Source organism: Callithrix jacchus, chromosome 8, assembly GCF_049354715.1.
Source record: "Callithrix jacchus isolate 240 chromosome 8, calJac240_pri, whole genome shotgun sequence".
In the NCBI taxonomy this organism is placed as follows: domain Eukaryota; kingdom Metazoa; phylum Chordata; class Mammalia; order Primates; family Cebidae; genus Callithrix; species Callithrix jacchus.
The window spans coordinates 101,371,282-101,396,621 of record NC_133509.1 but is presented as its reverse complement, the minus strand read 5'-3'; the positions used below and the strand labels follow the sequence as shown (position 1 = coordinate 101,396,621).

General features: G+C 36.4%; 1 protein-coding gene across 8 annotated transcripts in view; it reads left to right on the top strand.

Moving 5' to 3' along the window:
* The window catches only part of LOC144577428 (uncharacterized), a 157,133-nt gene that overhangs the window by 64,910 nt on the left and 66,883 nt on the right, over positions 1–25,340 (top strand). For 2 of the 8 annotated variants that reach the window (XR_013521282.1, XR_013521286.1), the window contains exons 4-5: positions 6,121–6,186; positions 6,716–6,771. The exons of 1 other annotated variant lie outside the window; for it this stretch is intronic. The gene's annotated coding sequence lies outside the window, so the exon portion shown is untranslated. Of the gene's footprint in view, positions 1–6,120; positions 6,187–6,715; positions 10,395–25,340 lie in introns of those variants that run through there. 5 more of the 8 variants (XR_013521277.1, XM_078335203.1, XR_013521285.1 and 2 more) reach the window with 4 other exon arrangements.

Below are 25,340 nucleotides of genomic sequence, written 5' to 3'. Positions count from 1 at the left end.
CTTCTAGAACAAATAGATCCATATGTTTAAAAACCATTAAATGTTGGCCATAAGCACCCTACTCTGCTTTCAATATAAACTTGTGAGTTTCTGATATTGTGCATAGCCTATGAAAAAAAGTCAGTCTGTGTTTCTCTTCTTTATCTCATTCATCTATTTGAATACTCTGATATATGTCAAAGTTCTTACAAGGAAGCTAATTGATTGGTTAAAGAAGAATTATTGTTGATTAATGAGAATTATTATTTCAAGAGAACCTTTGATTGAAAAACTAGGGACTCAAAGTCATCTGAAGACCAGTTCTGAGTAGCTGAACTTGAACTTGAATTAAATAATAATTAGTAAAACTTACTCAATTCCTATTGAAGGACCACAGAGTGGGATTAGGGCACTGTTGAGGTGCAATAATCATAACTTGGTCTGAAACCCTGTATAGATTCTCCATGTGCTATTACTTAAATACAACATTTCCAAAACATAAACTTGATGGCTTTAGAAGCATTGCTAATGTTTTTACATGCAATTAAAATGGAGGAAAATATAAGGAACTAGGTGGAATAAGAATTCTTCCTTGCTATAACATTGAATAAACAGGGGGTGTGTGTATGTGTGAGTGCATGTGTGGGAAAGAAGACACATGAGAGAGAAAAGAGAGACAGGCAGAGACAGAGAGAAGAGAGAGGAATAAAACATTAGAAATGAGGGGAGTATGCCTGACTTCAGAAATCAAAAAATAAAATCTTGAAAGTGTTCAGAAAGCTTGATTCAGAGTCCAGATGATTTTCTCTAACTATCCAACACAGAGGGACATCTCAGCATTTCTATGCTGTGTTCAGTGGCCAGAGGCCCATGGCTGATGATAAAGATGCTCTGGTAGAAATGAGTTACCTCATTTCCCCTGGGGTTCTGGTAAGAGGCAAGAAAGGAGCAATGATTTTTAGATGAACAGTGCCTTGGTTAAAGTGACCCAATTTCAGATCCACCAATGTAGAAAAGAGACAAGTCCTTTAGCTATGGACAAAAACAATGAGGAAATAAGAGTCTCTTATTTGAGGGTTCCCTGTACAGTCCACCGGTTCCAGAAAGTAACTCTCTCATCAGTATTTCTCCAGAGAGGTTACCATAGTTTTCCTTTTTCATGCATTTTTTTCTGACATGAATGAGAAAAGGAATGTAGTGAGGAGAGTAGAGCCAAAGAGGAAGGATGGGAAAAGGAAGGGATGGACAAAATATGGCAGTAAAGCCTATTTGTAAATATTCCAGATAGGCTTGGATATCAAGATGCCCCATGACCCTGTTTATAAAAGGAAATCTGGTTTACATAATGAAGCATGAATTATAAAATGTACTCCCCATGAAAAAATCAAATGTTAGCCCCTCCTGTGTATAGTCTAAAGAACTCCCGTACTTTCTCCTTTGAAAAATTGAAGTGGATGTGGATAAAAAGGACTGGTTTTTGGCAAGGGAGGGGCTTTGGGGTAGAAGTATATAGAAAGGGAGACAGTTGAGAAGATAAATGCTTCTGTGGCGGGTGTTTTCTAGGAGTCTTCTTAGATGTGTGGGGCAGTTGCAGAACTGAGTTTGTGCCTTGACTTGACCCATGTTCCTCTCCTAAACTTGAAAATAGTTTGAGTTCTATTGAGCAGAGATTGCAGACCATAGAGCCCACTTTATTTCCACTTTTCTTCCTTCTACTTACTGCTTTTCCCTTCCTCCCAACTCCCTTCAGCAGGTGTGCAGAGAGGGAAGTTGCTGTGGCAGCTCTCATCTTGATTCTTTCTGTCTTTGACCTCCAGCTTCCAATTCCAGGGAAGGCTTTGAGGATCCTAGAGGACTCCTAACCTTATTCTATCTCTACCAGGCCCTCACTGTGCCTAGAAATTGAAGGAAGGAAAAGAACTAATGGTATTATTTTGCTGACTCTGTTTTAAATTAACCCTGAATCAAAAGTTAGGAAGACAGCGAATTAAGTAAAGGCTGGGCAAATAAACCACTGTTCTGTTTTTGAGAAAATCTTTGCATGACAATTCTCACATTGTGTAAGTAGGATTAGCACTTTATATTGTAGTAAACCATCTGTCACTGTAGGTTCAGTAAATCAAATAGCAGACGTAAAATTCTAAGGAAATGATAAGAGCAATATCTGTTAGATATTAGACCTTATAGTTCTAATTTCTGCAACACCCAAAGTACAGAAGAGCCAATATCCTGATGGTCTAACTGCTGTACTCTAAAATATAATTATAATGCCACTATGAAATCAATATCCCCTAAATTTCTTTTTGTCATGTCAGTTTTCTACTCTAGATATTTCACCCTTTCCCTATTTCTAGTCTTTTTTTGTCTTCCTACACATTTTCTTTTAAACTGACATTCCTCCAAATGTTTAATTGGTCTTGTAAAGTCTACCTCTAGTTTCCCACCTTCTGTCTATAAGCTCTCTTCCAGTGAAATCCTGTCAGTAAAGACATTGCGATCAGCTTTTTATGCTTCTTGCCTTCTTTGCATCCAATCTCTTTCCTCTGGAGTGTGCTTATTTCTATTCAACTTCACCTGCTCTACAATAGCTCAACATCTTGGCTCAAATCCTCTAACTTCAACACAGCCATCTCTGAATGTAGCCTAATTGATATTTCTCTCCTCCAACCTTCTGTAGCTCTGAAAAGACTACATAGCCTAGCTTTTAATTATAGACACTTGACCATTCTTAAATAATGTGTGAACAGTGTCTGGCATATAGTGTCACCCAATTAATTTTCATTTATTCAGTTGTTCTTTATTGTTGTTGCATATGGATTGTTTTCTTCCTAAGGAGGGTGGCAGCTAAATGAAGAAAGTGACCATTTTGTGTCCTCTCCTATGTCTCCCCATCAGGGACTGGCACCCTGGAAAGCACTCGGTAGATAATCAATATTTACTTATGGACTGACTGACTGATTGATTGACTAATGCACTTTACGTTTGCATTCCAAGTGCAGAAGCCCTTGAAGATGGGCCTGGTTTTCTTCCAAATGATTTGAAATTGACCTCTGCTACATGATGGAAAGTTCACTCATTCTTTTGCAGATGGGAAAGTTGAATTAAAAAGAGGATTGAAATACTCTCAAAGTCAAGCAGGTAGCTTTTGTCCACCTGTTAATCTTTAAGATGTAAGCTATTATATAACACGTTGCTATGTGAATCTCTTTTTCTTGTTTCAATTTTTTTTTTAGTGACTCTTAACAAGTAAAAAATGCATCCAGTTATCCTTCATGATGTTGCTTTTTGTTTCTTAGTTGGCCTTTAAGGTCAGGAACTATCCCTTAAGTGCCTTTATACTTTTGGTATATGGCACAGTACCTGGCACATAATAGATGTTTAATAAATAACTGTTGAGCAAATGAATGTTATCTGATGAAATAATTTTTCTAGAGTATTGAACAATTAACATACCTAAATCCTCTTTACAGTATCAAAGAGAGTCAAACATCTAAACTGTCTTATTTAATTTGTAGCAACCTATTCTTAATGCTGAATCATAATTCCCTTGCTTAGTTACTGTCCTTTAGAAGTCAAATAAGAAACTGAACTCTTACAGCATCAATCTTGATTTGATTCCTAACTATAGGCTAAACTAGGCTTTAATTTCCATAGGTAAGAGTATAACATTTACATATTTAAGGAAAGAAAATAACTTCTCCCAACTGAAATAAGAGGTAATTTAAGGAGACAGAATTATTGGTCCCAAGTTAGCAAAAAGGTGTTTTAAACCTGACTCATTTGTGCCTTATGGATTTCATAACTGATGATTAGCTTCTCTTAATCAGTTGAACATCCATTTAAGAGACAAATTGATTAGCTCCTTGCATAATTAAAAGAACATTAAGTGCCAGCACTTTGAGTTTAAAAAATTGTTTTGATTGACAGCAAATATACACAGTTTAACATTAAGACATTAAATGGTGTTATCTCAAATTATTATTCATGTGTTATTTTTCAAAATGTTAAGGAGGCGTTTGTGGCTAGTTCAGTGACCAATATTTGCAATTCCCCAAAAAAGTGCAATTTTCATTTTTTCTGGCTGGCATTAAATTTTGTACGTTTTTTCCACAAAGCATGAAAGCATAATATAACATATAAATAATAACATTATGATGTAATCAAACAACCAATTTTACTAATTCTTTACTTAGTGAAAGAGTAAATTGCTTGATAAATGCTGAGATATAGAACAAGGAAAATAAATAAATATTAAATATTTACAAATCATTTCAAAAAGAATGCTGAGGTACAGAACAAGGAAAGAGTAAATGCTGAGGTACGGAACAAAGAAAATAATTAAATATTAAATGTTTACAAATCATTTCAAGAAGGATTAGTGAAGAGTTAAGAGTTCAGCAAGAATGTTAAAATGAAGAAAATGGCTATTAAAGGCATTAGGAGCTATACAGGACAAGATTCATGAGCCAGTAGAACTTACAGAGTTGAAGGATGTGGAAAAATAAAAGAGTAGAAGTGAACAAGACATTAGAGAAATGAAGGATGGCAAAGACTCCTCCTGCTGAATCCAGGTCCAAGGAGACATTCAAATGGGGTTTGAATGACTTGGAGATGGATTTTCCAATCCATAGGGGGTCAGTAAAATTGTTTAAAGATGTTTTATGTCAGTAGTGTGTCGAAAATTGCACTAGATTACACAAACACATAATTAAAGCAAAACATTCAGAATGTTAGGCAGCACCATTCTGAGCCAGATGGTAGTTGATTTTGACTGTACTTTGGGCACTGAGGATCTAATTAGTGTTTGCAAGAAGGTATGCAGGTGTCAGTCAATTCTGAGGTTAGCACTGAGCTGGACTGGTTAATGGATACACTGGAATATTTGAAATTGATGAGGCCTGAGGCAAGTTTCAAACACTTACTTGGAAAAGTTTAGGAGCTTGAGAACATGTAAGACATTTGATTTAGGTCTGTTTCTGAAAGTTTGCAAGTATGTGCTGTATGTTTGTCTTTTTATTTCTTCATCTTAAATCGCCAATCCCAGTAAGGATTAGTTTAAAAGAGGACTGTTTTGTATGCTCCAGTACTGAACTGTTAATCTAAAATGATCATTTTATTTTGGTATCATTATGTTTTACCCATTTCCTAAAAGATGTTTGGGCTTGACAATGGAAATCTCACTTGAACGGTAGCAGAGACCACATAATTCCTGAGAAACATTCAAATAACTTGAGTTCCACTAGACCACCTTCTCAAGCATTAGTGTTCATAAGTTTTCCCTTGCTAACAAATTAAAAATACAGATTCCAAGGACCATCCTCAGTGATTCTGGTTCAATAAGCTTGGGATGAGAACTGAGAATCTGTACTTTTAACAAATGCTGATAGGCAATCCATCAACCATCCTTTGCAAATCACCTACAAACCAAGAGTTCCTTGAGGGTAAGAACAATTATTTATTTTTTATATTGCTTCTGGATCTTATGTGATGATGTTTGGCAATAGTTAATAATGATTTGTTGAGTAAATAAATAGGCAAACTTGATGTCTCATGATTATTTCACTCTGGCTTGTTCTCATTTAATACTTTGTTATTTTCAGGTTCTGCAATGTTTGCCTAGAATACTAGTCTTAAATTCTTCATCCTAAACAACAGAATCATGTTTTGTAATTGGGGTTCCTGTACATTTCATCCTTCATTTAAAAGATATTTATTGAGCTCACACTATATCCCAGAGACTCTTCTAAAACAGGGGGTATATCATTGACATAGACAAAGATTCCTCCTGCATGGAGCTTACATTCTAGAAATATGAGGTTTGAAATTATTTTCTCAGAAAATGATTATATAAGTTCTTAACACTAAAGAGTTTCTTACAGTCTTGAATTAAGTAAAAAATTCATTTTGGCAACTTTCAAAGCTCACTGAGGAGAAGAGAGATTGGCTTAAAGCACCAGGGAATTTTATTTTTGCACATAAATATTTATATGTATAAAGGGGTGTGTGGTTAATTATAAGCGATGGGAGGAGAATGACAGATGCTTAGATCCTCTGTCCCCATGGAGAGACAGACCTTGCCTGTTGGAGTGTAGTGGCACATTGTGTGGTCTGTGTACTGAATCACTGATTTAAATATTGCAGCAGCTGGAGTGCAAACTATATCAGCAAATACTACAGGAGGAGGAGTGCATGTGTCCTGAATACAAAGTAAGAATAAAATAGGTTTGCATAGTCACATTGAACAATGCTGTGGACGGACTTTTTCTTTTTATATTTTAGTGTCAAAGGAGAACTAGAGAAGGGCAACTGGACAGTCCAGGAAAAACTGGCAGGTTAATGAGTAGAGAACTGATGCTGCTTCCTGAATCCCAAATTTCTATTCCCTGCAGAGAGGGAGAAAGGAGAAAGCTGGGGGTGGGGGAGAAAGAGAGAGAGAGAGAGAGAGAGAGAACTCTCCTTATGCTGGAGAAAACATACTCAGATAATTCATCTCTATAATGAAAGCAGTAAACCATACAGGTATAGAGCCTACTTCAAGGCTCATGAGAAAAACGAAAAGGAAAAAATACAGTTCTCTTTATCAACTGTAATTTTATTTCCTCTACTTTTGGTGTGATATGAAGTTCAAAATTATTTTCTCAATTTTCCTTTAATAAATAAATAATATCTCTAAGGGCTTTCTAGTTTACACAAACCACTGCTTTCACCATTTACTTTTATTTTCCCTATTTTACAGATTGAGAATGTGAGGCACAGAGTTCAAATGATGGTACACAAAGACTAATTCATTTTGTAAGTAGCAGAACAGATTAAATCCAGGTTTTCTAATTACAAAATCATATTACCCTGCTTATTCATACTCCTTCTGTTTTTGTTGTTGTTGTTATTGTCTCTCCTTTCCCTTTATAATTTCCAAAGTCAGAAATGACAGAAAAGCTGGAGGAGAAAGGCTGGGGGTGAGAGGTGAAAAAATGCTTTATACTGATGGGTAGAAATTTTCTACTTACAGATATGATGTTGAAAAAGAGTAGGAAAAATTAAAAGCAGTTTATGCAGAAATGTGAATTCAAACAGTAAATGAACAGATACATTTCACACTTGAAACTAGGAAATAGCTAAAAACCTTTAACTCCTTTTATCAGTAGTCTAGATTCCTCTACTTTACCACTGAAGATGTCATATCATCTGGTGAACTTTCTGTAAAGACCATCTGACTAAAGAGTGTTTCCCAAAGTTCCAGGTTGTCACAAGAGTCACCTTCATCTCAACCTGAAAAGGTTCTTGATGGTCTTCAGAAATTATGACCCAGAGTCATTTAATGTGCTAATTCCTTGTAAGTCTGGATCACAGCTCCCCATCCATGCTGATGCCAATGGATTTTCTAATGTTCATGTGGAAACAGCAGGGAACAGTGAGCTGGATTCCATTCTGCCTCATGCCTCATCAACCAGATGGTTGGCTGTATCAAAGCCAGTAATGCTGATGTCAGAGGCGAGAGAACACAGCTGGATTTTCAGGTTCAAGGGGAAAGAGGGAATCTATAATGCTTAGTTTGGGTGAAAATTGCCTTTGGACTGGTGGATAAAGCCAACTAGAACTGATGGAAAGGTTTTAATGTTAAGTCCTGAAGCAACATTTCTATGTAATTGCCTTTTGAGCCATGGTAGGATCTGAATCCTCTTTATCTCACACCTGCTAACAGACCTACTGGTGCCAGTAAGCTAGCTATTGTGTATGAGCTCTAGATGAGATTTTAGCACTGACATATTAGGCTCCCACAAACTGGCTACTACTGTGTGTCTTCTCTTATCCTTGGGTTTCTGGTGACTAGCATGAAACCAAAAACTACAAGGATGGAAAATAGCTTAGAAAACCGGTTTCTAGAAACTTGATGAAGATTTTATTTTTGGGTATATCACTATAATTTTGCACCTTGACTAACGTGTGAGAAAGGTAATACATAGTCTTGTTTTCTGGCATGATCACACTAGGGCTGGGAGGAAATCTAATTGTAGGCATATGGGACAGAGTAGGCTGGACAGAGCTATTTTCTTACTACTTCCTTATTAGGTGCATACAATGTAGAAAACTTGAAAAAGGGGACTCAGGTCTTTATTCTATCACAGTTGCTGCTAAGATGTTCATTGCCCAATTGTACTTGTCCCATTTGAATATGAACACTCCCTTACAAAATTTTGGCCATGGTTCCAAAGGCCCTAGCACATGCTACCCATGTGTTACCATATCAGAAGTCTTATCACTTGTAGGCCACTGCATGGAAAAGGGGTCCAAGTCTTCTAGCCACATTTGAACAAAACAATATTCCCCTCCCTTCCAAAAATGCTTTCACTCTTTAGGAATCTCTTTTTTGCCCTCTCTCCAGCATTTAGGCTGTTAATCCCCATTTCCCAAGTACCAGCTTCTTCCCAAAGATCTAGAATGAGATTGGCGTAGTGGGAAGGGTGTTGCCTTCAAGGGTCTCTTCTAGAAAACAAAGAAGCTACTACGATAATTCGCACAGATCAAGGGAGACTCATCACAGTGACATGATTATTATTCTTGGAAGGGATGTAGGGTAAGAAAAAGTTGCCTTTTATTCTTTATATTCTCCTACTGCAGCAAGAACAAAGTAAAATTAATATCTCAATGAATCATCCTGCCACAGAGAAGTAGGTGACTTGTAGGTTATTAAGGTTCAGTGAAGACTTGTGGGCTATGAACACACTATCTATGATTAAATCAAGTTTGGGAGTGTAGACCAGAGAATGATTGAGCAATGATTTGCAGATGAGTGCTTGATCCAGGAGGATTCAGGCAATACTTCATTGGTGCAATAAATGTGACATTTGGTGTCAGGAGAATAACAAATCCAGGGAGGGAGGGCTATTCAGACCTAAATGTGCAGGGCCAATAAACAGTATTTCTGATGTCAGGAGTGCCTGCATATAAGTGTGCATAAAATGCTTAAGTAGTAATCCCTCTGTGATGCTGCAGAAAGACAGTTTTTCCCACAGCTGCAGCAGCGAAAGGGGTGCCATGAAATTTAACCCCTAGGAATTAACCTATGTAAATGACTTCTGGGTAGCAGGAATGATTTTTTTTTCAAAAAACACTCAGCCCAGAAGTAGCTCTTTTCTTGCCAACATTCTGGGTGATTTATACAACTGTTCTCACTGAAGAGTGCAGAAAGAAGATTTTGCAGCAGAACGTGACTGTAGAACTGGAGGCAAGAGATGTTCCCTGAAGTTCTAATAAATGCACAGAGGCAGAGTGAAAAGATCAGTTGGACCAAGACAAAGACATTTATTTTAGCCATAACAGTGCACTGATGTGATGGATTTAATAAATAATGCCTTGGCTACATGATTTTTATTACTACCTATTATTTGTAAACAATTACTACATGCTTATTATGCTTATGATATATTACCATAAGGAAAGAAAAAATAACTAACATGTATTAGTTACAATTTTGCTATGTTCTATGGTATATTTTTTAAATGTCTATAAATTTGTCCCCTCTCCATATCTATACCACTGATGGTGCCTTCCTATACTAACTCTGGGCTAGGCAATATGACTTGTATTGGTAAATGAGAAAATAGCAAATGCAACACAGATGGATTTTAAAAGTGCTTGAGTAGTGGAGTTGCTCTGTTGCTGCTCTTAGATGCCTGACCGGTCCTGTGAACAAGCCCAGGCTACTCTTTGGGAGGATTAGGGTACAAGGTCTACTTACCTCCATCACTAGAGCCAACAATGAGTTAAACTCCAGAAGCAGGATGAATAGCTGGCCAATGACAGACTATATACACTGGAGTAAGCTGCATTGAAACCAGAGAAGAAACTCCCAGTGAAGTGCAATCCAAATTGTGACCTACCCAATTTCGAGCTAAATAAATGGTTCTTGTTTTAAGCAAATAAGATTTGGACTATTTTGTAATACAGGCTTGTTATGGAGCAATAGATAATGGATATAGTTCTTTATACACATATAGCTGATTTAATGTTCACAATAGCCCTATAAAATCGATATTATTATCACTTTCATTTTACAGGTGAGGAACCAGGTGCAAAGAGGTAATGAGAACATGAACCGGTCTCATATACCTTGTAAATGGTAGGATCGAGATTGAGATAGCCTGATTCCAGTGTCTATGCACTTAACTACTATGCATAATTAAACATTAATTTAAGTATTAATTATTAAACCAAAAAACAAAGCAAAACACCTGTCTTTTTAAAATGGTTAAATCGTTTTTTTAATTGTTGTATTATGTATGATTATTATATAGGTGTGATTAACATACGAAAAGCTACACATACTTAATGCATACAACTTAATGAGTTTGAAGATAAGTATACACCTATGAGACCATTATCACAATCTGTGCAATAAACATATCCATCACAAATGTTTCCTCCTGGCTACTTTATGTATTGTTGTTATTATTATTATTATGATAACACTTAACCTAAGATCTACCCTCTCAACAAATTTTAAAATATTTAATACAGTACTCTTAAATGTAGGCACTACACTGCATAACAGATCTCTAAGACTTACTCATTTTTTTTGTAACTGAAACTTTGTATCCTTTGACTAATACTTTACCATTTCCTCCTCACTCCAGTCCCTGGTAATCATAATTCTACTATTTTTCTATAAGTTTGGCTGTTTTCAATTTTTCATAACATGGTATCATGTAGTATTTGTTCTTCTGTGTCTGACTTATTTCACTTAGTGTAATGTCCTCTAGGTTCATTCATGTGGTTGCAAATGGCAGGATTTCCTTCTTTTTTGAGGTTGAAGAATATTCTAGTCTGTGCGTGTGTGTTTGTGTGTGTGTGCACGTGCACACACATATGCACCTATGTATATCTATACATTTCAATTAATCTTTCACCTGTGTAAAAACAAATCTTATATGAAAAAGAACCCCTCAGGGAACTTCTGGCCATGATGAGATAACAAGAACCATATTAACTCACCTTTCTTAAGCAGCTATAAAACTGAACAAAGTAGATGAAACAGTAGGTTTCAGGCATTACATAAGTGGTATAGGGCAGTGATGATACCTGAGACAAAGAAAACAAATGAGGTGATCCTACAATTCTAACAGTTCATTACCTAGAAAGAGTTTTCAAAAAGTAGCACAGGGAAGGGGAATCCACCCAGAGACGAACAGGCTAAGTTTAAAAAGCAGAGTTTGGAGTTTAGGCAGACCAAGGTGACTAGAATTTGCAGGAGAAAATATGAGAGAGGTGAGACCTGCACAGAGAAAGATCTTCTGGTATACCCAAAGAGAACCCTTGAGCCTTTGGATGATAAGTTATCTGCTTATGTATGTAAGAAAATTGCTCGAAGTCATGTAAAGAACCCTGGAAAGGAGTAGACAGATTGTACAGGCCTGGAAACAGTTGGTATTTTCACTAGCCAGAGTAGTAAGGCCTCCTAATATAGATAGCCTAAAGTAGAATCCTTGGAGAGCTATAGCCTTAATCATGAGGCCAAATTAACCATAGATTAAAAATTGCTTAGAATCCACACTAACAAAGCTTAAGAGCAAAACTTAAGGTGATCAAAATGATTCCAAGTAATTTAATCCCCAAAATATTAGCAATAAAGAAATATGACAAACCTATTACCCAACAACAAAAACCTCAAAATGTCTACATTCAGCAAAAATTACCAGATATCTAAAGAAGAAGAAAAATATGATCCATAACCAGGAGAAAAATCAGTAGAAGCATATCCAGAAACTACAAGAATAATGGAATTATCTGACAAGAACATGAAAACACCTATCTCCATATGTTTGAGAAGGGAGAGGAAAGCATAAAAATGATAAAAGAAAGGCAAGATATAAAAAAGACTCCAAATGAACATCTGGAAATAAAAAATACAATGTCAGAAATGTCAAGTAAATCATATTAATGGATAATTAGAATATAGCAGAATGAAAAATTAGTGTTTATAAAGACATCACAATATGACTTACCACAATAAAATATATAGAGAAAAAAATGCCTGTAACAGGAAAATCTGTGATTCACAGAACACTATTTGGTGATTTACTATACATATAGTTGGAGCCGAGAAGGAGAAAACAAGAAGGAGGGAAATATACATACTTGCAGAAATAACAGTTAAAAAAAAGTCAAAATCTGACAAGCTCTGTGAGTCCATGTAACCAAGAAGTTTAATGTATCCCAACTATAAGAAACAGAAGAAAACCACTGCAGAAACTTCTGAAGTCCAGTCATGAAGACAGAATCTTAAAGCAGCTAGACATATATTACATGAAGAGGGATAAATATATAAAGGATAGCATATTTCTTGTTAAAAACCATGCAATCAGAAGATAATGGAATAGTATCTTTATAGTATGGAAGAGGGGAAAAAAATCTGTCAACCTAGGATTTTATAGCCAACAAAAACAACTTTCAAAAAATAAAGGCAAAGAGACTTCTGCCAAGATGGCTGGATAGGAACAGCTCTGGAATTCAGCTCCCAACGAGAGAGATGCGAAGATCTCTATATTTCCAATCGAGGTACCAGGTTCATTTCAATGGGACTGGTTGGACAGTGGGTGTAGCCCAGGGAGGACAAACTGAGGCAGGGCAGGGTACTGCCCCACCCGGGAAGTGCAACTGACTAGAGGATTGGGGACTTTACCCCCTTGGCACTCCAGTTCAGATACTGTGCTCCTCCTATGCCCTTCACAATCCACAGTCTGGGAGAACACCACCAGGCTGAGAAACGCTGTAAGTTGCCAGTGCAGATCTAAGCAATAACTCCGGCTGGCCTGGTGCCGTGGGTTGGTTGGTACAGAACTGGGCAGCAGTTTGGGCTAGCACTGATAGTGCCTGCGGGATGGATCTACCCACCCGCCAGAGAAAGGGAGAGCTGAAAGCAGGGAGACAGGTGATATGACTTGGCAGGTCCCACATCCACAAAGACCAGCAAACCGAAGCCCTCTTGCTTCAGACTTTTGCAGCCAGCACATCAGTGTGAGCCCAACCTGGGACTCTCGAGCATGGTGTGGGGAAGGGCATCTGCCATTGCAAAGGCAGGTCTAATCTGACTTGTGTAAACAAAAGCCAAAGAAAGCCTACACAGCAGCCAGACTGAAACCGAGGCACCCGGCAGCCCAGCAGCACCTCTGCAGGCAGACAAGGGACAGACCATCTCCTCAAGTGGCTTCCTGACCCCTCTATAAACAAAACAAACAAACAAACAAAAAAGCCCCATACAGCAGAGGGACCTGACTGTTGGAAGAAAATTTAAAAACAGAAATAGCTTCAACATCAACAGAAAGGACATCCACTCAGAGACACCATCCGAAACCATCAACTTCAAAGAACAAAGGTAGACAAACCCACGAAGATGGAAAGAAACCAGCAAAAAAGGGTTGAAATCATCAAAGACCAGAATGCCTCTCCTACTCTAAGGGATCACAACTTACCAGCAAGAGAAAAAAGCAAGACAGAGAATGAGTTTGATGAATTGACAGAAGCAGGCTTCAGAAGGTGGGTAAAACAAACTTCTCTGAGCTAAACGAACATGTCCTAACCCAATGCAAAGAAACTAAAAACCTTGAAAAAAGGTTACACAAAATGCTAACTAGAATAACCAACTTAGAGAAGAACATAAATGACTTGATGAAACTGAAAAACACAGCACGAGAACTTCATAAAGCATACACAAGTATCAATAGCTGAATCAACCAAGCAGAAGAAAGGATATAAGAGATTGAAGTTCAACTCAATGAAATAAAGTGAGAAGGCAAGAAAAGAGAAAAAAAGGGTGAAAAGAAATGAACAAAGGCTCCAAGAAATATGGGATTATGTGAAAAGACCTAATCCACACTTGATCGGTATACCTGAAGGTGATGGGGAGAATGAATCCAAGCTGGAAAACACTTCAGGATATTATCAAAGAGAACTTCCCCAGTGTAGCAAGGCAGGCCAAATACAGGAAATATAGAGAATGCCACAAAGGTACTCCTCAAGAAGAGCAACCTCAAGGTACATAATTGTCAGATTCACCAGGGTTGAAATGAAGGAAAAAATCCTAAGGGCAGCCAGAGAGAAAGGCTGGGTCACCCACAAACAGAAGCCCATCAGACTCACAGCGGATCTCTCAGTAGAAACCCAACAAGCCAGATGAGAGTGGGGGCCAATATTCAACATCCTTAAAGAAAAGAACTTTCACCCCAAAATTTCATATCCAGACAAACTAAGCTTCATAAGTGAAGGAGAAATAAAATCCTTTATGGACAAGCAATTGCTGAGAGATTCCATTGCTTCAAGACCTGCCTTACAAGAGTTCCTGAAGGAAATACTAAACATGGAAAGGACCAGAACCAGCCACTGCAAAAGCATACCATATGGTAAAGAACAATGATGCAATGAACAAACTGCATCAACTAATGGGCAAAACAGCCAGTAGCAAAATGGCAGGATTGAATACACATACCATTATTAACGTTGAATGTAAATGGCCTAAATGCCCCAATCAAAAGACACAGACTGACAAACTGGATAAAAAGTCAAGACCCATCAGTGTGCTGTATTTAGGAGACTCATCTCATATGCAAAGCACACATAGATTCAAAATAAAGGGATGGAAGAAGATTTACCAAGCAAATGGAGAGCAAAAAAAAAAGCAGGGGTTGCAATCCTCGTCTCTGATAAAATGGACGTTAAACCAACAACGACCAAAAAAGACAAAGAAGGGCATTACATAAGGTTCAAGGATCAATGCAACAAGAAAAGCTAACTATTCCTAAATATATATGCAACCAATACAGGAGCACCCAGATATATAAAGCAAGTTCTTAACAACCTACAAAGATACTTAGACTCCCACACAATAATAATGGGAGACTTTAACACTCCACTGTCATTAGACAGATCAATGAGACAGAAAATCAACAAGGATATCTAGGACGTGAATCCAGATCTGAACCAAATGGACCTAATAGACATCTATAGCACTCTCCACCTCAAATCCAAAGAATATACATTCTTCACAGCACAAAATTTGACTTACTCTAAAATTGACCAAATAATTAGTAGTAAATCACTCCTCAGCAAATGCAAAAAATGGAAATCATAACAAAAAGTCTTTCATACCACAATGCAATCAAATTAGAACTCAGGATTAAGAAACTCACTCAAAGCCACACAACTACATGGCAACTGAAGAACTGGCTCCAGAATGATGACTGGATAAACAATGAAATGAAGGTAGAAATAAAAATGTTTTTCAAAACCAATGAGAGTGAAGACACAACATAATAGAATCTATGGGACACATTTAGAGCAGTGTCTAGAGGGAAATATATAGCAATAAATGTCCACATGAGAAAGAAGCAAAGATCTAAAATTGATACCCTATTGTCAAAATTGAAAAAGCTGCAGGAGCAAGAACAAAGAAACTCAAAAGCTACCAGAAGACAAGAAATAACTAAAATCAGAGTAGAACTGAAGGAGATAGAGATACAAAACGCCCTTCAAAAAAAATCAACAAATCCAGGAGCTGGGATTTTCTTGATAAGATCAACAAAATAGACAGACTGCTAGCTAGACTAATAAAAAAGAAAAGAGAGAATAATCAAATAGATGCAATTAAAAACGATAAACGGAAGATCACCACCAATTCCTTGGAAATACAAACTACCATCAGAGATTACTACAAACAACTCTATGCATATAAACCAGTAAATCCAGAAGAAACGGATAAATTCCTGGACACTTGCACACTGCCAAGACTAAGCCAGGAAGAAGTTGAAACCCTGAATACACCAATAACAAGGGCTAAAGTTCAGGTAGCAATTAATAGCCTACCAACCAAAAAAGTCCAGGTCCAGATGGGTTCACAGCCAAATTCTACCAGATGTACAAAGAAGAGCTGGTACCATTCCTTCTGAAACTATTCCAAACAATACAAAAAGAGGGGATCCTTCCCAAATCATTTTATGAGACCAACGTCATCCTGATACCAAAACCTGGCAGAGACAAAAATAAAAAATAAAACTACAGGCCAATATCCATGATGAACATAGATGCAAAAATCTTCAATGAAATACTGGCAAACCACATTCAACAGCACATCAAAAAGCTTATCCACCATGATCAAGTGGCTTCATCCCAGGGATGCAAGACTGGTTAAACATATGCAAATCTATAAACATAATCCATCACATAAGCAAAACCAAAGACAAAAACCATGATTTTCTTAAAAGATGCAGAGATGGCCTTCAACAAAATTGAACAGCACTTTATGCTAAAAACTGTGAATGAACTAGGTATCAATGGAACATATCTCAAAATAATAAAAACTATTTATGACAAACCCACAGACAATATACTGAACGGGCAAAAACTGGAAGCATTCCCTTTAAAAACTGGCACTAGATAAGGATGCCCTCTCTCACTACTCCTAGTTGATATAGTATTGGAAGTTCTAGCCAGAGTAATCAGGCAAGAAAAAGAAATAAAGGGCATTCAATTAGGAGAAGTCAAATTATTTCTATTAGCAGATGACATGATCATGTATTTAGAAGACCCCACCATCTCAGCCCAAAACCTCCTTAACTGATGAGCAACTTCAGCAAAGTCTCAGGTTACCAAATTAATGTAGAGAAATCACAAGCATTCGTATACACCAACAACAGACAAACAGAGAGCCAAATCATGAGTGAACTTCCATTTACACTTGCTACAAAGAGAATAAAATACCTAGGAATACAAGAAACAAAGGATGTAAAGGACTTCTTCAAGGAGAACTACAAACAATTGATCAAGAAAATAAGAGAGGACACAACAGATGGAAAAACATTCCATGCTCATGGTTAGGAATAATAAATATTGTGAAAATGGCCATACTGCCCAAAGTAATTTATAGATTCAATGCTATCCCCATCAGGATACCATTGACCTTCTTCACAGAACTGGAAAAAAACACTTTAAACTTCATAAGGAACCAAAAGAGAGCCTGCATAGTCAAGACAATTGTAAGCAAAAAGAACAAAACTGGAGGCATCACGTTACCTGACTTCACACTATATTACAAGGCTACAGTAACCAAAACAGTATGGTACGAGTACCAAAACACTCATATAGACCAATGGAACAGAACAGAGGCCTCAGAAGCAACACCACATATCTACAAACATTTGATTTTTGACAAACCTGACAAAAACAAGCAACAGGGAAAGGATTTCCTGTTTAATAAATGGTGTTGGGAAAACTGGCTAGCCACTTGCAGAAAGCAGAAACTGGACCCCTTCCTTACACCTTACACTAAAATTAACTCCAGATGTGTTAAAGATTTAAACATAAGACCAAACACCATAAAAACCCTAGATGAAAACCTAGCAAAACATTCAGGAAATAAGCATAGGCAAGTACTTCATGACTAAAACACCAAAGCAATAGCAGCAAAAGCCAAAATAGACAAATGGGATATAATTAAACTTAAGACTTTCTGTACAGCAAGAGAAACAATCATTAGAGTGAACTGGCAACCAATAAAATGGGTAAAAATTTTTGCAATCTACCCATCTGACAAAGGGCTAATACCCAGAATCTACAAAGAGATAAAGCAGATTTACAAGAAAAAACAAACCCATTCAAAAGTGTGCAAAGAATATGAACACACACTTTCAGAAGAAGACATTTATGTGGCCAACAAACATATGAAAAAGTGCTCATCATCATTGGTCATTAGAGAAATGCAAATCAAAACCACATTGAGATACCATCTCATGCCAGTTAGAATGGTGATCATTGAAAAATCTGGAGACAAATGCTGGAGAGGATGTGGAGAGATAGGACCACTTTTACACTGTTGGTGGGAGTGTAAATTAGTTCAACCATTGTGGAAGACAGTGTGGCAATTCCTCTAGGATCTAGAAATCTAAATTCCATTTTACCCAGCAATCTTATTACTGGATATGTACCCAAAGGATTATAAATCATTCTGTTATAAAGACTATGCACACATATGTTGGTTGCAGCACTGTTTATGATAGCAAAGACTTGGAACCAACCCAAATGCCCATCAATGATAGACTAGACAAAGAAAATGTGGCACATATTCACCATAGAATACTATGCAGCCATAAAAAAAGATGAGTTTATGTTCTTTGTAGGGACATGGATAAATCTAGAAGCCATCTTTCTCAGCAAACTGACACAAGAACAGAAAGCCGAACACCGCACGTTCTCACTTATAGGCAGGTGTTGAACAATGAACACATGGGCACAGGGAGGGGAACACGTGGGCACAGGGAGGGGAACATCACACACTGGTATATTTTGGGGATGGGGGACTAGGGGAGGGATATCAGGGGGTGGGGAGGTTGGGGAGGAATAACACTAGGAGAAATGCCTGATGTAGATGACGGAGGTATGGAGACAGCAAATCACCATGGCATGTGGGTACCTATGCCTCAATCCTGCAAGATCTTCCCATATACCCCAGAAGTTAAAGAAAGTACAATTAAAATAAATGAATAAAATAAAGGCAAAAAGAAAAGACATTCGCATTGAGAAAAAAACAGCAATTCATCGCAGCAGACTACACTGCAAGAATGTAAAGCAAAATTCTTTAAGCAGAATGAAAATTAGACTAGACAGAAATATGAATCTATGTGAAGACATGAAAAGAACCGAAAATAACAGATATATAGGTAAATATAAAGAAAATTTTTCTCATTTAAAAAATCATCTTTCAAAGATGATTACTTAAAAATAAGAACAATATGTTTTGTGAATAACATAGACAGAAATAACGTCATAATAGTATGAAGGACAGAATCAGAAAAATGGAAGTATACTGTATTAAGATTCTTATGATATACATGAAGTGGTAAAATATTATTTGAAAGTAGGTGTGATAAATTTGAGAGATGTGTTTAAAACCTGAGAAGTTTTAAAAAGTTTCTACAAATTTAGAAAAAAGTTTAACCATGGTAATCAGCAGCTACCAGAACTGGTTTTATACCTGTTAATTAATCAGCAAGTCACCTCAGTTTCAGCTCCTCACTGCTCAAGTCAGTTGATAAGGATGATCTCTACAGATGATATGCTATGATCTGTATGGATATCAGTAACCATACTTTTACAGATAATGCCAGTCTCAATCTACTTATTCCTCTAAAGGTATGCCAATCCCTGAGCTCCATACTCCCCCTAATAAATATGTAATCAGTTATCCACTCTATTCTGAGATACTGTGTCTTTCTAGTCAGCATGGCTCTTCCTGTCTCTTATTTTTTTATTTGAGGTATTGAATGTTTGTCTTATTATCTCTGGACAAATACTAGAGCAATAGTCAAATAAACAAAAGAGATATAACTAAATGACCATGATGAAAATAAAGTGAAATTATAAAAATATTCAGTTACTCCAGAAAAAAGCAGGAAAATGGAAAAAAGAAACAAAGGAGAATTGGGGCAGATAGAAAATAAATAAGATGCTAGATATATAAAGCCAACCATATCAATATTCACACTAAATAAGTGACCCAGCTAAAAGGAAGAGATTGACTTATTGAATTAATAATCAAGTCACAGCTATATGCTGTTTCTAAGCAAGCAACTTTTATGCTAAAGACAGACAAATTAAAAATAAAGACATAATATGCATACACCACTTAAAGTAAGCTGGAGTGATAATATTATATAAAGTAGATTTCAGAACGAGGAATATTATTAGAGATGATAATTTGATCAATTAATGAAAAGGAAATAACAATTACAAATATGCATGTGCAGAATATCAGAGATTCAGAATGCATGTACAAAAGCTCATATAACTCAAGTGACAAATAGAAATCCATATTTATAGTTGGACACTTCAACATTCCTCTCTTAATAATTGATGGGAAATATATACAGAAAATCACTAAGAGTATATAAGAGTTTACAGATTACAAAATAATCTATTTGGAAAATCGTAAGGTGTCTCCAAAAAGTGACTTAAACTTGTGAGTTCAGCAAAGTCACAGCATGCAAGGTCAATATGAACTTTGTAAACAACTGGAAAATGAAATCTATTTATATATACCATCCTAAACCCCAAATGTCTACTCCTGGCACTCTCACAGTGACTTGTGGACATGTGCACAGCAGTGAAAAATTTAAGTCACCTGATGCTCATATTTCCTGCTGATGCTGAACAAGATGGTGCTCTGTCTTCTTATTTCATCTCTCATACTATAAACCAGTCCCATTTTTGTGCTCTATTTAATGCTACTTTTTGCATCATTGTGTTTTTTCAGGAGTGGTTTTGCTGTTTAAAATGGCTTCCAATCATAGTACAGAAGTGCTAGCTAGCATTCTTAAGTGCAAGAAGTTTGTGATGTGCCTTAGAAAGAAAATATGTGTATCAAATATGTTTTGTTCAGGCATTAGTTACAATGTTGTTGGCTATGTGACTCAGTGTTAATGAGTCAACAATATATAAGAAATAACATGTCTTTAAATAGAAATATGCATAAAACAAAGTTATGTACTGATCAGTTGATAACATTACCAGAAACTTACAGGAACCTTATCCTGTATTTTCCTTAGGAACAATGGTTTAGTATTTGCTAATTGAGTGTTTGCAGAGACTTTACAGAACATAACTACTGTTCTGTAAATAATAATAATTTACTGTACTTGCAATAAACAATTAGAAATTTCAATTAAATCAATACCATTAGTAATAGTATTAAAACTATGTAATATTTAGGAATACATTTAGTAATATATGTACTATTATTGTACTCTTAAAACTACAAAACATTGAAGAAGGTCTAAACAAATGGAGAGCTATACCATGCTCATGAATTGAATAACTCAATACTGTTAAGATGTCAAAATCTTAGCAGGATTTTCTTGGTAGAAATTGACAGATTCATTCTAAAATTTATATAGAAACAAGAAAAATCTATATCATAGACAAATTTTGAAAATAAAGAACAAAGTTGGAAGAATTATAGTATCTTAAAATCATATGCGTGGTGCTTTGATTTTGAGATAAAGATAGTAATACAGATAAACAATAAGACAGAGGATCTTTGCATGTTCTTATAAGTGGAAGCTAAACAATGGGTACTCATGAAAATAAGGATGGCAACAATAGACACTGGGGACTTCTAGGGGAAGGAGAGAGGAATGGGGACCAAAGTTGAAAAACTATTGGTTACTATGCTCGGTACCTGGGTGATGGGATCAATTGTACTCCAAACCTCAGCATTACACAATATGCCCACGTAACAAACCTGCATATGTTCCCCTGAATCTAGAATGAAAGTTGAAATTATTTTAAAAAAAGAATAAAGGGTCTAAAATTAGACCTCTCTGTATACAGTCAACTGATTCTTGACAAAGGTACCGAGGTGATTCAGTTAGAAAGTACAGTCTTTTCAACAGATACACTAGAAAAATTGGATATCTATTAAGATATGCAAAAAGAGCCCTTCAAGTACAATTTGGGAGAGAGTTATGTCGGAATGGATAATTGGAAACAAGATTCAGAGTTTATGGAGCCTTGTAGGACGAAACCTGGAAGAGGCGTCTTCCTGTTACGTTTCAACTCTGAAGCACATTATATGGTACCTCAAGTCTGAAATGACTATGTTTCTGAAGACTGGTGTTATTAGGAACACAGGGTGTTGTTACTCATTAATTTCAGTTGAAGAGCCACCTTTCCTCTGGTACTTAAGTAGCTAATCTCACCTACATATATCTAAGGTATTTCTAATAGAGAACATATGTGGAAAATTGTTAACCTTTGACTTGAGGTCTAAGTATAGAAAAAGGAGATATGTTGAAGGCATAAGAGAGAGATCCACTTTATATTTCACCAGGTATAATTCTGAGTTTAGCACACCCAACTTGTTTAATGGTTATTACTGAATTAGGCATAAACTTGAGTACTTTGACTACATTTTTCTTGTTGACTTTTTCCATTCCTTAGTTGTGATTTTTTGGTATGTTTATATTGTAGTAAAATATATATAACATAAAATGTATTAAACACTTTAAAGTGTGCAATTCAGTCATATTAGTATATGTCAATAACAGGGATACATTCTAAGAAATGCATGATTAAGCTATTTTATCATTCTGTAAATGTCATAGAGTGTACTTATACATATCTAGATGGTATAGTCTACTACATGCCTTGGCTATGTGGTATAGCCTATTGCTTTCAGGGTACAAACCTGTATAGTATATTACTATATACTATGCATGTACTATGAATAGATACTGTAGGCAATTGTAACACAATGGTATTTGCATAGCTAAACCTTTCTAATCATACAAAAGGTAATGTATTGCACTACAAAGTTACTATAGCTATGGCATCACTAGGCGATAGGAATTTTTCCACTCCATTATCATCTTATGGGAGTACCATTGTATATGTGATTCCTCATTGACTAAAAGATGGTTATGTGGCACATGACTATAAGTACATTCACAATCTTGTGTAATCATTACTACTATTTCCAAAACTTCTTCATTACTCCAAATAGAAACTCCATAACCATTAAGTAGTAACTCCCCATTCACTAGGAGAGCCCTTGCCCCTGGTAAACTCCAGTTTGCTTTCTCTGTCTATGAGTTTGCTTATTCTAGATACTTCATATAAGTGGAATCATATATTCACCCTTTTGTATTTGGCTTATTTAAACTTAGCATAATACATCAAGGTCCATCCATTTTGTAGCATATATTAGAATTTCATTCCCTTTTATGACTGATAACATTCCATTGTATGTATATAATAAGTCTAGCTTATCTGTCCATCTGTTGAGAGACATGTGAGTTATTTCTACTTTTTTACTATTGTTAATAATGCTGCAATGAACATTGGTGTAGAAGTATCTGTTTGAGTCCCTGTTTTCAGTTCCTTTGGGTATATACCTAAGAGTAGAATTGCTGGAACATAAGGCAACAGGGTGATTTTTTTCCCTTTATAATAGAATGGTTTATAATCATTTGGGTATATACCCAGTGATGGGATTGCTGGGTCAAATGGTATTTCTATTCTAGATCCTTGAGGAATTGCCACACTGTCTTCCACAATGGTTGAACTAATTTACACTCCCATCAACAGTGTAAAAGTATTCCTATTTCTCCACATCCTCTCTAGCATCTGGTGTCTCCTGATTTTTTTTTTAATAGTACATTGGGCTCTGGGATACATATGCACATCCTACATCCTGCAGGATTGTTGCATACATGCCATGGTGGTTTGCTGTCTCCATCCCCTCCAAACATCACCTACATCAGGCATTTCTCCCCAAGGATTTACAATCCTTTGGGTATATACCCAATAATGGGATTGCTGGGTCAAATGTTATTTCTATTTCTAGATCCCTGAGGAATCCCCACACTGTCTTCCATAATGGTTGAACTAACTTACACTCCCACCAACAGTGTAAAAGTGTTCCTATTTCTCCACATCCTCTCCAGCATCTGTTGTCTCTAGATATTTTAATGATCATCATTCTAACTGGCATGAGATGGTATCTCAATGTGGTTTTGATTTGCATTTCTCTAATGACCAGTGATGATGAGCACTTTTTCATATGTTTCTTGGCCGCATAAATGTCTTCTTTTGAAAGTGTGTGTTCATATTCTTTGCCCATTTTTGAATGGGTTTGTTTGTTTTTTTCTTGTAAATCTGCTTTACTTCTTTGTAGATTCTGGATATTAGCTTTTTATCAGATGAGTAGATTGCAAAATTTTTTACCCATTTTATTGGTTGCCAGTTCACTCTAATGATTGTTTCTCTTGCTGTGCAGAAGGTCTTAAGTTTAATTAGATCCCATTTGCCTATTTTGGCTTTTGTTGCCATTGCTTTTGGTATTTTAGTCATGAAGTCCCTGCCTGTGCCTATGTCCTGAATGCTGTTGCCTATGTTTTCTTCTAGGGTTTTTATGGTGTTAGGTCTTGTGTTTAAATCTTTAACACATTTGGAGGTAATTTTTGTATAAGGTGTGAGGAAGGGGTCCAGTTTCAGCTTCCTGCATATGGCTAGCCAATTTTCCCAACACCATTTATTAAACAGGGAATCCTTTCCACATTGCTTGTTTTTGTCAGGTTTGTCAAGGATCAGATGTTTGTAGATGTGTGGCATTGCTTCCAAGGCCTCTGTTCTGTTCCATTGGTCTATATGAGTGTTTTGGTACCAGTACGATGCTGTTTTGATTACTGTAGCCTTGTAGTATAGTTTGAAGTCAGGTAATGTGATGCCTCCAGCTTTGTTCTTTTTTCTTACGATTGTCTTGACTATGCAGGCTCTCTTTTGATTCCACATGATGTTTAAAGTGTTTTTTTGTTTTCCCGTTCTGTGAAGAAGGTCAATGGTATCTTGATGGGGATAGCATTGAATCTATAAATTACTTTGGGCAGTATGGCCATTTCACAATATTTATTATTCCTAACCATGAGCATGGAATGTTATTCCATCTGTTGTGTCCTCTCTTATTTTCTTGATCAATTGTTTGTAGTTCTCCTTGAAGAAGTCCTTTACATCCTTTGTTTCTTGTATTCCTAGGTATTTTATTCTCTTTGTAGCAAGTTTAAATGGAAGCTCACTCATGATTTGGCTCTCTGTTTGTCTGTTGTTGGTGTATACGAATGCTTGTGATTTCTCCACATTGATTTAGTATCCTGAGACTTTGCTGAAGTTGCTCATCAGTTAAGGAGGTTTTGGGCTAAGATGGTGGGGTCTTCTAAATATACGATCATGTCATCTGCTAATAGGGATAATTTGACTTCTCCTAATTGAATGCCCTTTATTTCTTTTTCTTGCCTGATTACTCTGGCTAGAACTTCCAATACTATATCAACTAGGAGTAGTGAGAGAGGGCATCCTTATCTAGTGCCAGTTTTTAAAGGGAATGCTTCCAGTTTTTGCCCGTTCAGTATAATATTGTCTGTGGGTTTGTCATAAATAGTTTTTATTATTTTGAGATATGTTCCATTGATACCTAATTTATTCAGAGTTTTTAAGCATAAAGTGCTGTTCAATTTTGTCGAAGGCCATCTCTGCATCTTTTAAGAAAATCTTATGGTTTTTGTCTTTGGTTTTGCTTATGTGATGGATTATGTTTATAGATTTGCATATGTTTAACCAGTCTTGCATCCCTGGGATGAAGCCACTTGATCATGGTGGATAAGCTTTTTGATGTGCTGTTGAATGTGGTTTGCCAGTATTTCATTGAAGATTTTTGCATCTGTGTTCATCATGGATATTGGCCTGTAGTTTTATTTTTTATTTTTGTCTCTGCCAGGTTTTGGTATCAGGATGACGTTGGTCTCATAAAATGATTTGGGAAGGAT